Below are 17,281 nucleotides of genomic sequence, written 5' to 3'. Positions count from 1 at the left end.
AGCCATACCGTTAATATAGGTACTACCCGTATCCCGAAGACATACGGTACTTATAGGGCGCCAGAAAAAGGCATAACTAGCCTTGTAAGATATTACACTTCCATATTACACTTCTGTATAATAGCTCACGCTGGACCGGTGCTTCGGCCTCTTACGCAATTAGTAACCATTCAATCTCAAAACCTTTTATTGAAAAGGGGTCATAATACTCGACACCCGAAATAATTTTATTCCCCCATTAACTTGGGTAGGAATATTCACAACCAAATCACTTTTCTCAAAATCCAAAACATTTATAAATCCAGTAATTGGATAAGTAAAATCACTTGACTGTTCTGAATATAGAATAGCAGATGAGTATTTGCATAAACAGAATTATTTAATTCAGCGATATGTAAAACATTTATCTATTCCGAACAGAGAATAGGGAAAACAATACTTGCATAATATGATTCGAAATAAACGTCACTTGAATGATAAGTGAAGTCAGGGGTACTTGCCTTTGAGTTTTTAGCAGTTAGCACACTCGCAATGACACATCTATTTTGACATTCTGTCTTAAAATATCACCGTCTTTCTTTTCAACACTTTACTGATGTACTGCTCCTGCAATTGCTAGAAGCCAGATATCCAATACCATTCCATTTCATTCCTTATTCAACGTCTTGTCCCGATCAATTCGAGAGATCCGCATCTATAATTAAAATATATAACTTTAATTGTCTAAACGATAATCACTCGATAAACTACGCGTCAAAATCCTATCGTCTACCCATACGATAGCCCATACATAATTATATCAGCCAAACACAGGAATCTTGACCCACATATGCACATAATTCACATAGCACATAAGCACATAACTCATATATCACATATTTCATATCACATATGACTCGGTTCGTCAAAAGGTTCGACTCGATATGTTTAAAACTGAAATCAGGTCAAAAATATGATTTTTCGATCAATAATCGACTTGGAATGATTCGTAAAACAAACGACCCTTCAAAACAAAAGGATTTGGGTCTCGAAAGTATTTTTAATGAAAGCGGAATATTTTTCTGAGTCTGTACGCGTTCGTTTCGTATTAAACGGACAAACGGTTTATTTAATATGAATTTTTGAACATTTTTCGGAATAAAAACGATCTCCGAATCATTTAATCATAAAATAATAGGGTTCGAACACCCTAAAATAATTTTATAAGATTTATCGAGCCTGGAAAATAATTTACAATAATATTTTAAAGCTCGAAACTATTTTTCGGAATTTTTAAATCAAAAATAAATAATTAAATCTAATTAAATAATCAATTAAAATTAATTAATAACTAATTAAATTAATTAATCAATTGATATTTAAATTAATTGACTAATTAAATAATTAATTATCAACTAAAATTATTTAACTAGATAATTTGGATTTATTTTTGAATTAAAACAAATTTTTAGAATTAAAATAATGATTTTCAAAATAAAAATGATTTTTTTTTTTTTAGAATTAAAAATTGAATTTTTGAATTATTTTTAAAATAAAATCTGTAAAAACAGATTCATAATTGGGGGTTAGGGTTTTAAAAGATTAAACCCGGGTCAGGATTCAACCCAACCGGGTCAGGCAAGAACAGGAATCCGGGTCGGGTTGAACACCACCGGATTCTGGGAACATTACCAGTTTCCGGCGGGTTTTCCGATCCCGGTGAACTCGATTCTGGCCACAACCACATCTATTCGAACGGGATTTTCAGCCTTAACTGTTCATAATCATCCCGACAACACTCTTGAATCAGCAAACACACACAATCGTGCACGAGCCGTGATTTCCGATCGAAATTTACCTCCATCGCCGGTGAACTCGAAGAAATCCGGCGGAAATTCGATTTTGGACCAATACCAAACCAAACAACATGATTTTGGTGTCAAAAACAAAGCTACAGACGCATACAATCAATTACAAACAACCAAATAATCAAACAATCCTCAACAAATTCGGAAAAATTAAAACAAAAATCCAAAAACCGATGAACTTGACTTATCTATTACTGAACTAAAACAACGATAAAAACAGTCATAATCGATTGTAAACATCATTTTGAAACTAATTACAACATCAAAATCAAGCAACAAACATCAGAGGTTCAAAAACGATTTCAAGCTATGAACTAAAAAAAATCGATTTTCATAACAACTTCACCTCATATCACGATTCTGGTATCAACAGATAGGGCTTGTTAAGAGCTTTGATTTGGTTATTCAAGCGTCAAAAAAGGATGTCAGAATCATCCAAAATCATTGCTCAAAGCTATGCTCAAGGATTTCACCCCCAACCTTTGTTCTTGAGATTTGTTTTTAATGAAAAAAAAAATGAAATAAAATAAAAAACTAACCTATCTATATTTTTAGGAAAATAAATACCCCAATATAAATTAAGGGTGTTTTTATCCCCATAATTAAAATAATTAAGCCCCAAAATAATAATTATGGGGAATAATTTTAAAAGCGATAAAATATAAAATTTGTATCGAAATTTCCCGAAATTTGCGAATAATGCAAAGATGCAGAAATACTGGGTATTTTAAATACGATTGATTTTATAAAAATAAAAACACGAATTTTGTAGGGTTTGACGTCCCGGTGGGGTCCTGGTTCATTAATTTTTAAAACACAGAGACGATTCCTAAATTAACAGAAAACCCCGAATACCCATAAAATACAACCAGACTCACATAAAACGAGTAACGTAAGTAACCACGCGTATAAATTGGCGGATCGATTTATATAAATATATTTTAAACACGTAACACGTATCCTATTGGATCATATAGGATTCAAAAATTGGTTACTTAGCCACTAAGTAATTATTAATACGATACAATTTAATATCAGATTTGAATAATTATCAAAACTGGGCTTCTATAAAACACCATATACGAAAATAATGTAAAAATATCTCTTCTTTCGAGAATACGGGTTTTATTGATTACCGAAATGATTGTTGTATCGAAAATATTGCGCCGGGCCGCGACCGTAATCCAGATTGAAAAAGTCAAAACACGGAAAATGTCCGGAATTACCAGATTAGGTTAGGAAGGAGTTTTCGGAAGAGTTTTGGGTTGTAAAAACGCAAAAACGATTGAAGTCGTACGATTCCCGGCTTTATAAAATAATTTTGGTAATTATTCAGAAAATAATTAATAATTACATAAATTAATATAAAATCATCTAACAGTCCAAAAATTACCAGAAAAATATCACAATTATCTATATTTTATTCTGGACATATAAAATTTCAAATACTCAAATAATATCACATCTAAACACCTAAACATCAATTCCACTTATCAGATAATTCACCAAAAATTCACCTAAAATCACATAAATAATTCCAATTACTAATAATAATAATATTTGAAAATATGGGATATTACAATCTAACCCCCTTATAAGGATTCCGTCCTCGGAATCAGCAGAAGACAGCACTTAGGGTTTTCTAACCAACTTTCCATTTCCAAATAACCTCAATTTTCCATAATCTTAAACAAATCTTGTATTCCTGGTATAATAAAACTTTTACAGGAGCTTCACTGTGTACCACTGTTCCGTCTACATCCTTTGACCAATTCCTCAATAGAATCGCTTTACTGATTGCGAGAAAGAAGAATAGAGAGAAAGATAGAGAAATAAAGAAACAGAATGAATTTGCTATACACCCCTGATATTTTAATCGCATTGCAATCCACTGTTGCTCTTGGTAATCCCATCACATAACCCTGCTTTGACTTGACCAGGATAACTCAGCTTAACTTGATTGGCATACCTTCGAATGTTTGGATTGATAAAATCATGGAATTTCAAAAGAAAAGAATCTGATGCCATAACGGGACCAAAATCTGAATTTGAGAAAAAGTATTGTTGAAATAAGATAATAACTGAGAGATCAATATGATCAAACGAACTTGGTATTGCGTGCCCAAATTAAGACACTACTAAAGGTTGTTCACCTTCATGTATTCACAACACACACAAGTGATGGCGTCCCATCCAACCCCTATCACACAGACAGGTATACCTTGTGTCCCCTACAGTTAGGGTTGTTCATCTCAGTCAGAATAAAAGAATATCAACGGAATTGAAAATCAAATGAATAAAACTGAAAAGATTTCAAAGATGATATTTCTGAAGGAAATGAAATCCAGAGAACAAAAATTCTGACACCAAATGAGCAAGTGGTGTCACATTACCAAGAAACTATCCACCAAATAAGAAAAGTAGAATTAATTATCATAACTTGACAGAGCTATCAAAACCTGAAAAATAGGCTTCATGACAGCCTCTGGCACATTTAAAACACGAATATGATCTAAAATGAGTGTTAGGGAATATATCCTCTAACAGATATCCCTTTCTGAGAGAAGCCAAAAGAAATTATAGAAAGAGAAGGTATTGCCAAAGTCTTAATATTTATCTTCTGTTTGAATTCTTCTGTTGACTCGTCATCCGATTCTAGATACTTCTTCATTTTCTAAGGATATCGATAATCTCCATCGTCGTCGAATCGTAGTCTCGGAAGATTCCACAATAGAAATTTGCAATTGCCAGGAGTTCCATCCAGCTCAGCACAACCATCTCAAACGAATACGCCTTATCTTAACTTATTCGTTGGTACTATATCCAATAGTCCAACAGGAACTCGATATGAGCTCAAACGTCCTCACATAGCTATACACACTCCTACACACTCTCGTTTCTAGTTTACTATAACCTCAGCTCTGATACCAACCTGTAACGCCCCCAAATCCGGGGTCAGAGGATTTGGTCGTCACTATGAAACCTCAATCCAAATCAACCTGTTTAATAAATAAACAAATGCCAGCGGAAGATATTTAACATAAATGACCCCAACTAATCCAAGATCTTTTAAGGTTACAGTTCTAGAAACAAGATATCCAAATTCCACAATAATTTTTTTTTCACTTTCTTTTAAAACTCTTTTCAATAATTCTCAATATCCAAACTTAACCCGCTAGTATAACTTCGAAATGAAGTATACTAGGCCTAAATAAAATACACAACTATAATATAATATAATATAAACAACTTTACATAATAAAACTTACACTAGTCCGCAAACCCTGGACCAACCACCTTCGAAAAGCTTCTTCTTTGCTTCCGTGAATTATGCAGCTAAACAACTCAAGCTAGTCCTCACTGGAGGTTAAATTTGAAAACAGGCAAGTATGAGCGAAAGAAATGCTCAGCAAGATCATTATGACATATATAGGGTCTTTTGATATAAAATCGACATCTGCATCAGAGCAGCACATTTAAAATCATAATTGCTGAATCATAAAATTCTAGTGGAGGAATCCCAGAATTGATTCCTTAATCGTATTCAAAACCAATTTGATATTTTTGAGCGAGATGCTTCAGCAATACTTTGAATCTTGACGAGAATAAAACTCGTAAAACAGTGTTTACGGAAATATCGTAAACCACAATAACATGAGACAATGATTATGGATTGAATCATAAACTTTATTCAAAACCGAACTCTGGAAATTAATACTTATTTTGCTGTCATATCAAATTAGATATCAATACGAACTTTGATGCTCACAACATTCCATACTGAAGTTAACATCAATCATCTATACTAATACCACCTTTGATATTTAACAACAACGTAAGTATCAGCATAATCAGAATCTGAATCAAAACCGCAATTCACTTTTAATCCAAAATAGAATCAGTACTTTTAATCCAAAACAGAATCAGTTGATAAATCATTCCTTATAAGATTATCAAAAGCAATATAATAATATCGATTGGAACCAAATTATGCACTATGTTGTTCCTGATGATCAGTCATGAAACAACACCGGTATCCCACAGCCATACCGTTAATATAGGTACTACCCGTATCCCGAAGACATACGGTACTTATAGGGCGCCAGAAAAAGGCATAACTAGCCTTGTAAGATATTACACTTCCATATTACACTTCTGTATAATAGCTCACGCTGGACCGGTGCTTCGGCCTCTTACGCAATCAGTAACCATTCAATCTCAAAACCTTTTATTGAAAAGGGGTCATAATACTCGACACCCGAAATAATTTTATTCCCCCATTAACTTGGGTAGGAATATTCACAACCAAATCACTTTTCTCAAAATCCAAAACATTTATAAATCCAGTAATTGGATAAGTAAAATCACTTGACTGTTCTGAATATAGAATAGCAGATGAGTATTTGCATAAACAAAATTATTTAATTCAGCGATATGTAAAACATTTATCTATTCCGAACAGAGAATAGGGAAAACAATACTTGCATAATATGATTCGAAATAAACGTCACTTGAATGATAAGTGAAGTCAGGGGTACTTGCCTTTGAGTTTTTAGCAGTTAGCACACTCGCAATGACACATCTATTCTGACATTCTGTCTTAAAATATCACCGTCTTTCTTTTCAACACTTTACTGATGTACTGCTCCTGCAATTGCTAGAAGTCAGATATCCAATACCATTCCATTTCATTCCTTATTCAACGTCTTGTCCCGATCAATTCGAGAGATCCGCATCTATAATTAAAATATATAACTTTAATTGTCTAAACGATAATCACTCGATAAACTACGCGTCAAAATCCTATCGTCTACCCATACGATAGCCCATACATAATTATATCAGCCAAACACAGGAATCTTGACCCACATATGCACATAATTCACATAGCACATAAGCACATAACTCATATATCACATATTTCATATCACATATGACTCGGTTCGTCAAAAGGTTCGACTCGATATGTTTAAAACTGAAATCAGGTCAAAAATATGATTTTTCGATCAATAATCGACTTGGAATAATTCGTAAAACAAACGACCCTTCAAAACAAAAGGATTTGGGTCTCGAAAGTATTTTTAATGAAAGCGGAATATTTTTCTGAGTCTGTACGCGTTCGTTTCGTATTAAACGGACAAACGGTTTATTTAATATGAATTTTTGAACATTTTTCGGAATAAAAACGATCTCCGAATCATTTAATCATAAAATAATAGGGTTCGAACACCCTAAAATAATTTTATAAGATTTATCGAGCCTGGAAAATAATTTACAATAATATTTTAAAGCTCGAAACTATTTTTCGGAATTTTTAAATCAAAAATAAATAATTAAATCTAATTAAATAATCAATTAAAATTAATTAATAACTAATTAAATTAATTAATCAATTAATATTTAAATTAATTGACTAATTAAATAATTAATTATCAACTAAAATTATTTAACTACATAATTTGGATTTATTTTTGAATTAAAACAAATTTTTAGAATTAAAATAATGATTTTCAAAATAAAAATGATTTTTTTTTTTTAGAATTAAAAATTGAATTTTTGAATTATTTTTAAAATAAAATCTGTAAAAACAGATTCATAATTGGGGGTTAGGGTTTTAAAAGATTAAACCCGGGTCAGGATTCAACCCAACCGGGTCAGGCAAGAACAGGAATCCGGATCGGGTTGAACACCACCGGATTCTGGGAACATTACCAGTTTCCGGCGGGTTTTCCGATCCCGGTGAACTCGATTCTGGCCACAACCACATCTATTCGAACGGGATTTTCAGCCTTAACTGTTCATAATCATCCCGACAACACTCTTGAATCAGCAAACACACACAATCGTGCACGAGCCGTGATTTCCGATCGAAATTTACCTCCATCGCCGGTGAACTCGAAGAAATCCGGCGGAAATTCGATTTTGGACCAATACCAAACCAAACAACATGATTTTGGTGTCAAAAACAAAGCTACAGACGCATACAATCAATTACAAACAACCAAATAATCAAACAATCCTCAACAAATTCGGAAAAATTAAAACAAAAATCCAAAAACCGATGAACTTGACTTATCTATTACTGAACTAAAACAACGATAAAAACAGTCATAATCGATTGTAAACATCATTTTGAAACTAATTACAACATCAAAATCAAGCAACAAACATCAGAGGTTCAAAAACGATTTCAAGCTATGAACTAAAAAAAATCGATTTTCATAACAACTTCACCTCATATCACGATTCTGGTATCAACAGATAGGGCTTGTTAAGAGCTTTGATTTGGTTATTCAAGCGTCAAAAAAGGATGTCAGAATCATCCAAAATCATTGCTCAAAGCTATGCTCAAGGATTTCACCCCCAACCTTTGTTCTTGAGATTTGTTTTTAATGAAAAAAAAAATGAAATAAAATAAACAACTAACCTATCTATATTTTTAGGAAAATAAATACCCCAAAATAAATTAAGGGTGTTTTTATCCCCATAATTAAAATAATTAAGCCCCAAAATAATAATTATGGGGAATAATTTTAAAAGCGATAAAATATAAAATTTGTATCGAAATTTCCCGAAATTTGCGAATAATGCAAAGATGCAGAAATACTGGGTATTTTAAATACGATTGATTTTATAAAAATAAAAACACGAATTTTGTAGGGTTTGACATCCCGGTGGGGTCCTGGTTCATTAATTTTTAAAACACAGAGACGATTCCTAAATTAACAGAAAACCCCGAATACCCATAAAATACAACCAGACTCACATAAAACGAGTAACGTAAGTAACCACGCGTATAAATTGGCGGATCGATTTATATAAATATATTTTAAACACGTAACACGTATCCTATTGGATCATATAGGATTCAAAAATTGGTTACTTAGCCACTAAGTAATTATTAATACGATACAATTTAATATCAGATTTGAATAATTATCAAAACTGGGCTTCCATAAAACACCATATACGAAAATAATGTAAAAATATCTCTTCTCTCGAGAATACGGGTTTTATTGATTACCGAAATGATTGTTGTATCGAAAATATTGCGCCGGGCCGCGACCGTAATCCAGATTGAAAAAGTCAAAACACGGAAAATGTCCGGAATTACCAGATTAGGTTAGGAAGGAGTTTTCGGAAGAGTTTTAGGTTGTAAAAACGCAAAAACGATTGAAGTCGTACGATTCCCGGCTTTATAAAATAATTTTGGTAATTATTCAGAAAATAATTAATAATTCATAAATTAATATAAAATCATCTAACAGTCCAAAAATTACCAGAAAAATATCACAATTATCTATATTTTATTCTGGACATATAAAATTTCAAATACTCAAATAATATCACATCTAAACACCCAAACATCAATTCCACTTATCAGATAATTCACCAAAAATTCACCTAAAATCACATAAATAATTCCAATTACTAATAATAATAATATTTGAAAATATGGGATATTACAAAACGTGCCAAATGGACAAGTGAAGGTAGTCTTTTCTTGATCCTCTGGTGCAATACAAATCTGATTATACCCTGAATAGCCATCCAGTAGACAATAATACTCATGACCGGCCAACCTGTCAAGCATCTGATCAATAAACGGAAGCGGGAAGTGATCCTTCCTTTTGGCCTTGTTCAACTTTCTGTAATCCATGCATACTCTCCATCATGTGACTGTTCGAGTAGGGATGAGCTCATTCTTCTCATTTGCTACCACAGTAATACCTCCTTTCTTAGGTATGCATTGCACGGGGCTCACACAAGAACTGTCAGAAATAGGATAAATGATTCCTGCATCTAGCCACTTCAGAATTTCTTTCTTCACCACTTCTTTCATGATAGGATTAAGTCTGCGCTGTTGCTCAACAGTCGGCTTACTACCCTCCTCTAGCAGAATCTTATGCATGCAATATGAAGGGCTGATCCCTTTGATGTCTGCTATAGTCCATCCGATAGCCGATTTGAATTCTCTCAAAATCCTTAAGAGCTTGTCCTCCTCACTACCTGAAAGGTCAGATGCAATAATAACAGGTAAAGTAGATGCATCACCTAAAAAAGCATACCTCAGGTGTTCAGGAAATGGCTTAAGCTCCAAGGTAGGTGCTTCCTCAATAGATGGTTTGAGTTTTTCTTCAGCATTTTTGAGGTCAGAAGTACCAAGAGATTCAAACGGCATGTCTAGCTTTCGCCTCCAGGGAGAAGCATTAAGATATTGTAGTTGCTCAATGCCATCTTCATCATCACTGTCAAAATCCCCCACTAAGGCCTTCTCTAATGCATCAGACATTAACATATGATCGAGTTTTGAAGTAATCGCAAAATCAATCAAATCCACTTTTAAGCACTCCTCATCTTCTGTAAGGAATTTCATTGCATTGAATATATTGAATGTCACATCCTGATCCTGCACCCACATAGTAAGTTCACCTTTCTGCACATCTATCAAGGTACGACCGGTAGCCAAGAAAGGTCTTCCCAAGATTATGGGAATCTTTTTATCTTCCTCGAAATCCAAAATAACAAAGTCTGCAGGAAAGAAGAGCTTATCCACCTTTACTAGCACATCCTCCACTATGCCTCTTGGGTAAGTAATAGAACGATCAGCCAATTGTAGAGACATGTAGGTGGGCTTTGGATCAGGTAAATTCAACTTTTTGAAAATCGACAACGGCATCAGATTGATGCTTGCTCCCAAATCACAAAGGCACTTGTCAAAAGACAACTTGCCGATGGTGCAAGGAATGGTGAAGCTACCTGGATCTTTAAGCTTTGGAGGTAACTTTTGTTGCAGCACAGCACTGCATTCTTCCGTTAGAGTAACGGTCTCAAGGTCATCCAGTTTCACCTTCCTTAAAAGAATACTCTTCATGAATCTCGCATAACTAGGCATTTGCTCCAGAGCCTCAGCGAAAGGTATATTGATGTGAAGTTTCTTGAACACCTCCAGAAACTTACCGAACTGCTTATCCAGCTTTTGTTGTTGCAATCTCTTAGGGAAAGGTGGTGGAGGATAGAGCTGTTTCTCCCCTGTATTACCCTCAGGCAGAGTGTGTTCAACAGTAGTCTTCCTTGGTTCCGCCGCTTTCTCCTTTTCCTTAGCTTCTTGATTACCAACTTCAGCTTCTACTTCTTTTACTTTCTCAGCATCTGCAACTTTTCCAGACCTTAAGGTAATAGCCTTGACTTGCACTTTAGCTTCCTTCCTGCCTGGCACTTCAGTGTCACTGGGAAGTGTTCCAGGTTGGCGATTATGCACTGCATTGGCTATTTGACCAATTTGATTTTCCAAGGTCTTGATGGAAACCGCCTGACTCTTGCACAACAGCTTAAGTTCCTCAAAATCAGCACTAGTGGGTGCATCTGCACCTCCCTGTTGAGGATATGATTGCCTTTGAGCCTAATGCTGTGGTTGCTGGAATCCAGGTGGATTGAACTGTTTACTCACGCCTTGCTGATATGGTTGCTGAATACCATTTTGATTATTACTCCAGCTGAAATTTAGATGATTTCTGTTGTTAGGATGATAAGTAGCTGGCACAGGCTGCTGTTGTCGTGGATAATTGTTCACGTACTGAACAAATTCGTTAACAAGAGAACACTGATCCGTAGCATGAGAACCTTCACAAAGCTCACAGACCATAGCTATCTGATTGACTCCATAGGTAGCTAGAGAATCAACCTTCATAGACAGCGCTTGGAGCTGCGCTGCAATAGCTATAGCTGTATCGACTTCCAGAATATCTGCTACCTTCCCAGGCATCATCCTTTGAGTTGGGTTTTGATGCTCATTTTTAGCCATAGTCTCGATAAGATTATAAGCCTCAGTATATCTTTTGGCCCACAAAGCGCCTCCAGCTGCTGCATCGAGCATGGGCCGAGATTGGGCCCCCAAACCATTATAGAAACCAGTGATCACCATCCAATCAGGCATTCCATGATGTGGACACTTTCTCAACATCTTCTTGTAGCGCTCCCAAGCTTCGCACATAGATTCTATAGGTTGCTGCGTAAACTGAGTAAGAGCACTCCTCATAGCCGCAGTCTTCGCCATAAAATAAAACTTCACCAGAAACTTTTGCGCAAGATCTTGCCAAGTAGTGATGGACCCAGCTGGTTCAGAATGTAATCAGTCCTTAGCTTTATCCCTCAGAGAGAATGGGAAAAGCCTCAGCTTGATAGCCTCATCAGTCACACCATTGTATTTGAAAGTACTACAAATCTCGACAAAATTCCTTATGTGCATGTTGGGGTCTTCAGTCGCAGCACCTCCGAAAGAAACAGAATTCTGCACCATCTAAATAGTACCCGGCTTGATTTCAAAGGTGTTAGCCTGAATAGCCGGATGAAGAATGCTTGACTGAATGTCGTCAATCTTAGGCCGAGAAAAGTCCATAAGAGCTGGATCTGCCGGAACAATACGATCACCCATGATTAAAGGTTCTTTCTGCTCACTTCCTGAATCTGAATCTTCAAAATCTATCTTCTCCGGAATATCAAGAACTTCATCTGTCTCCTCATCTGTATCTAAAGCCCTCTTGCGAGTACGAGAACGAGTTTGCATAAACGCTCTACCTGAAACACAACCGGAAACAATAAGTACACACGTCTTAATCACTGAGTCCTAATGACCAATGACGGTAAGTACATAAACTAAGTATACGCACTAATAACACACGTAAGTATACGCGTTCGCAAGTAATATAGAATACTTTCTAGTTCGTTCCCACAGAGACTCAGACTAATTATTGTTCAATTTAACTCACTCACCAATGTATGATTACTTCTCAATATTAAGACAATAACACTTAAAGTTGATTAACTAATTTTTAACTACAATTAACTACTATAATTAACCACTTAATTAACACTCAAATTAATAATATTAAAACACTCATGAGATCACAACTTCATTACTATTTCCTTCAATAGCTATTGTTATTACCCTTAGCATGCAACAATGATGATATTAATCGAATAACACGAAACTGATAAAATCCAACTTTCATTGTACTAATACCATTCTACCAAACATCCACAACTAAGATAGAAGTTGAATAGGCATCAATTATGTTGAATCCCTATATGTCTACAGAAATTGACAACATAACGATTTAAGCACAAGTTATTCCTTTTGATTACACAGGGCGAATAAAACTGTTAGAGTTATCCACTAATCATGCATATTCATACATGAACCTATGCTAGCATGGCAAGTTCTAAATCTCAAGATCCACCGTCGCTTCACAAGAGATTAACACCCTATCTTATATGTTCGCGACGCACATAAGACGAATACACACAACTAATACTAGATATCATACAATCATCACACATTAAGGTATTAAACAACTAACTAAAAATTCCATAGTAAATCCGTTACGACCCCATGATCACGATTAGCCCATGTTAGCACTCATCGTCATCATAGGTTCATATGAAAACATGATAAATAAACACAAGAGAATAATAACTAAAACTACTTATATTAAACCGGAGTACGTCACAAGAGTAAATAGGTTCAAAGTAAGAAAACTAGCATCTAACGTTACAACGAAATAAAGAATCACAAGAAAATATGCTTCCTCTTCGTTGCGGTGTGCTAAAACGGTCTTCTTCCTTATCTCATTTGCTCCTTGATTAATACAATGATCCAACCTTTGTGAAACGTCTCTGAAATCTACTTATATAGGAGTCCCATAAAACCCAGATAACTCAGAAGTTGGAAGCCAAACAGAAATAGGAGTCTAAAATAATAAATCTGAATTTACCACCCTGCGCGGCCGCTCAGCTTTCCTGAGCGGGCGCTCAGCTTCCTGCGCGGCCGCTCAGCAGAGCAGAGCAGGCGCACAGACCCTTTCTGGAAAATGATATGTTTTGCTCCATTTCTTCGCTGTAATCTGCTCCTATCTTCCCGCTTGCAATGCTGAATACATGCCAAGGCTTATTATTGATGAATTCTCTCCCGAAATGCACCTAATACCCTGAAATGCACAAACACTAGAAAAACGCATCAAATACACAAAATACTTGATTTCAAGACACCAATTTAAGCTATTATAAGACGTTCTAAGTGGTATAAAATGCCACTTATCAGTTATACTCTCTACCAGCAGGTTCTATCACTACTTGGGAGGATCTTGCTCAGAAGTTTCTTACTAAATTCTTCCCTATGGCGAAGACAACTGCAATCAGGAACGCTCTTACTTAGTTTGCGCAGCAATCGGGAGAATCTCTATGTGAGGCTTGAGAGCACTACAAGGAGATGCTTAGGAAGTGTCCTCATCATGGCATGCCTGACTGGATGATTATCAATTGCTTTTATAATGGTTTGGGAGCGCAGTCCAGACCCATGCTCGATGCAGTATTAGGTGGAGCCTTATGGGCTAAGAACTATAATGAAGCTTATGAGCTAATTGAATTGATGGCTGCTAATGAATATCAAAACCCAACTCAGAGACTACCTCAAGGCAAGGTAGCAGGGATTCTGGAGGTGGATACTGTTGGATTTTTAAACGCAGCGGGGTCGTGGAAAAACACTTTTACACACACAAAATCCAAATAAAAGCATATAAATCGTGAATAAAAATTCGAGGGATCGAATCTAACCTTTAAAAATAATTCGGAGACAACGATCAGAGATCCTTAGCAGTTGCTCCTCAAGTGTGAAGCACTCCACCGGTATCCACCAAGAAAACGACTTTTACGAGGAGGAGGAGGTGGAGAGAATTTGGTTTTCTGAAACTTTTGGGTTTCTGGGGTTTCGATGGGGTTAGAATAAAATAGGGTCTATAATAGTGTATTTATAGGCAAAATTTTCAGCTGAAATTTTCCCATAAATATTATTATTATTATCCCATTTATTATTCTCATTAATAATTAAAACACCTTTTAATCATTAATCCTTTTTCTAAACACTTTAGAAATAATTCTCTCTCTTGATTTAATTTCCAAAAATTAAATCCTTTAATTAATAATATTAAGAACTTTTCTTAATTATTTTATAATCAATTAAATCTCATTTAATCAATTATTAAATTTGCCAATTAATTATTTATTTCACAAATAAATAATTATTAGCCATTATTAATTAATTCCTCCACCATAAAATCATTCTCTTTTTATGGTGTGACCCTGTAGGTTCAATATTAAGCCGGTAGTAGAAATAAATAATAATAAAACTATTTTATCATTATTTATATAAATTCTCTAATTTATTAAATATGATTAATTAATTAATCACATTTATTCTACATCGTGAGTGATGCTTCTCAACATATCGCGACTATCCGGATAATATAAATTCACTGCTTAGAATACCAAGAACCTGTCAGTGAATAGTTACCATATAATAAACTCCTTCTACCCTACAATGTTTCGATTAAATACAAGGCATGGATCTCTTGTCAAGCCTATCTAATTCAATCACTTGCTTACCATTTACTATGCGTAGTTCTATGCAAATTAGAAACTCCTTTCTAATTTCATTCACTCTAGCCAGAGATTCCTGAACTAGCATAAGTGGATCAGCCTTGAACATTCGCTTCCTTCACTGGAAGGGGTAGATCCTTTATTGATCATACACTATCTTCGTGTACAAATTCCTATACCCAGAAGAGCCCTAATAATTGTCCCTGGAGACTAAGAACTAAACCAAAGCATAGTTCAGTGTACACAAGATGACTATGATGACCTCAAGTCTAAGGATACTTGTACAACTATCACTAAGCGAACAACTGCTGACACGTGAGTGAACTCCATCAGTTGTTCAGCTGGGCAAGTCATGTTCAGTGAACTTATTCCATAATAAGCACCTACATACTAGCTATAGTGTCACCACACAAATGTCTATGAGAACAGACATCCTTCATAATGAAGCAAGCATAGTATGTACCGATCTTTGCGGATTATTAATTACCAGTTAGTAATCCTATGACCAGGAACTATTTAAGTTTAGAGTTATCATCTTTTTAGGTCTCACTATTATGATCTCATCATAATCCATAAAAAGCTTTACTCTAAACTATGGTATATCTTATTTAAACACTTAAATAGATAAAGCCCGTAATAAAAACAAAACAAGTCTTTATTAATATCAATGAAATCAAAACAGATTACCTAAAAGTTATTCCTAAATCCTAATACACGATTGGACTTAGGACATATTCCTTTCAGATACAACTACGGCTATAGTTGCTCAGCTAAAGGCATTAACGATGAAAGTGGATTCTTTGGCTAACTATGGAGTTAATCAGATAAATAGTGTCTGTGAGCTTTATGCAGGTGCGCATAAGACGGAGCAGTGTGCTATATCTAGTGAGTCAGCTCAATTTATGAGCAACTTTAAGAGGTTGCAACAACCAGTTCCTACCACTTATCATCCTAACAACCACAAACATCCTAACTTCAGCTGGAACAACAACCAGAATGCGATACAACAGCCTTATCAACAGTTTGAAGCAAAGCAATTCAACCCTCCTGGTTTTCAACAATAGTATGCACCAAGACAACAACTCCAACTTCAACAACAACCGCACGGGAGTGCCATTCAATCTATTGATGAAAAATCTGAATTAGAGGAGTTGAGGCTGATGTGCAAAAGCCAAGCGGTTTCTATCAAGACTCTGGAGAATCAAATAGGGCAAATTGCTAATGCTTTGTTGAACCGTCAACCAAGTACTCTTCCTAATGATATCGAAGCTAATCCAGGAAAGAGGGAAGTCAAAGAACAGTTGAAAGAAAACACATTGAGATCTGGAAAGGTTACGAGCCCCCAAATTTGGCAAGAGGAAGATTCTAAAAATTCTATTCAGAATGCAGGTGCATCTGCACCTTTGCAAATTCCAGAAAATGAGATAGTAGCTGAAAAATTTGTGCAGAAGGATGCCGAGGTGGAACCGAAGAAGAAAGCTGTTAAAAGCAATCCTCCTGAGGATAATACAGGGGATAAACAGTTCTACCCACCTCCGTCATATCCTAAAAGACTTCAGAAGCAGAAGTTTGATAAGTAATTTGCCAAGTTTTTGGAGGTTTTCAAGAAGTTGCACATTAACATACCTTTTGCTGAAGCTCTAAAACATATGCCGAGCTACGTTAAGTTCATGAAGGGTATTCTATCTCGGAAGCTAAAACTTGAGGAGTTAAAAACCGTTGCTCTAACGGAAGAGTGTAGTGATGTGCTACAACAGAAACTACCTCCTAAGCTTAAAGATCCAGGAAGCTTCACGATACCTTGAAGCATTGGCAATCTGTCGTTCGACAAGTGTTTGTGTGACTTGGAAGCTAACATCAATCTGATGCCCTTGTCCAATTTCAAGAAACTTGGACTACCTGATCCAAAACCTGTGAACATGTCTTTGCAGTTGGCTGATCGTTCCATCACTTATCCGCGAGGAGTAGTGGAGGATTTATTGGTTAAGGTGGATAAACTC

General features: G+C 35.4%; 2 non-coding genes across 2 annotated transcripts; one reads left to right on the top strand and one right to left on the bottom strand.

Annotated features, from left to right (window-relative positions):
- Positions 1-11,782: 11,782 nt before the first annotated feature.
- LOC141694114 (small nucleolar RNA R71) lies at positions 11,783-11,889 on the top strand. Its single transcript, XR_012563442.1, has one exon. It is a non-coding gene; the product is annotated as a small nucleolar RNA R71 (small nucleolar RNA).
- Positions 11,890-14,037: 2,148 nt separating this feature from the next.
- LOC141694818 (small nucleolar RNA R71) lies at positions 14,038-14,144 on the bottom strand. Its single transcript, XR_012564100.1, has one exon. It is a non-coding gene; the product is annotated as a small nucleolar RNA R71 (small nucleolar RNA).
- Positions 14,145-17,281: the final 3,137 nt, after the last annotated feature.

The sequence above is a fragment of the Apium graveolens genome, chromosome 10 (genome assembly GCF_009905375.1).
Source record: "Apium graveolens cultivar Ventura chromosome 10, ASM990537v1, whole genome shotgun sequence".
In the NCBI taxonomy this organism is placed as follows: Eukaryota; Viridiplantae; Streptophyta; class Magnoliopsida; order Apiales; family Apiaceae; genus Apium; species Apium graveolens.
Note: the sequence above shows the minus strand (reverse complement) of the source record. Positions and strands in the feature narration are given on the sequence as shown.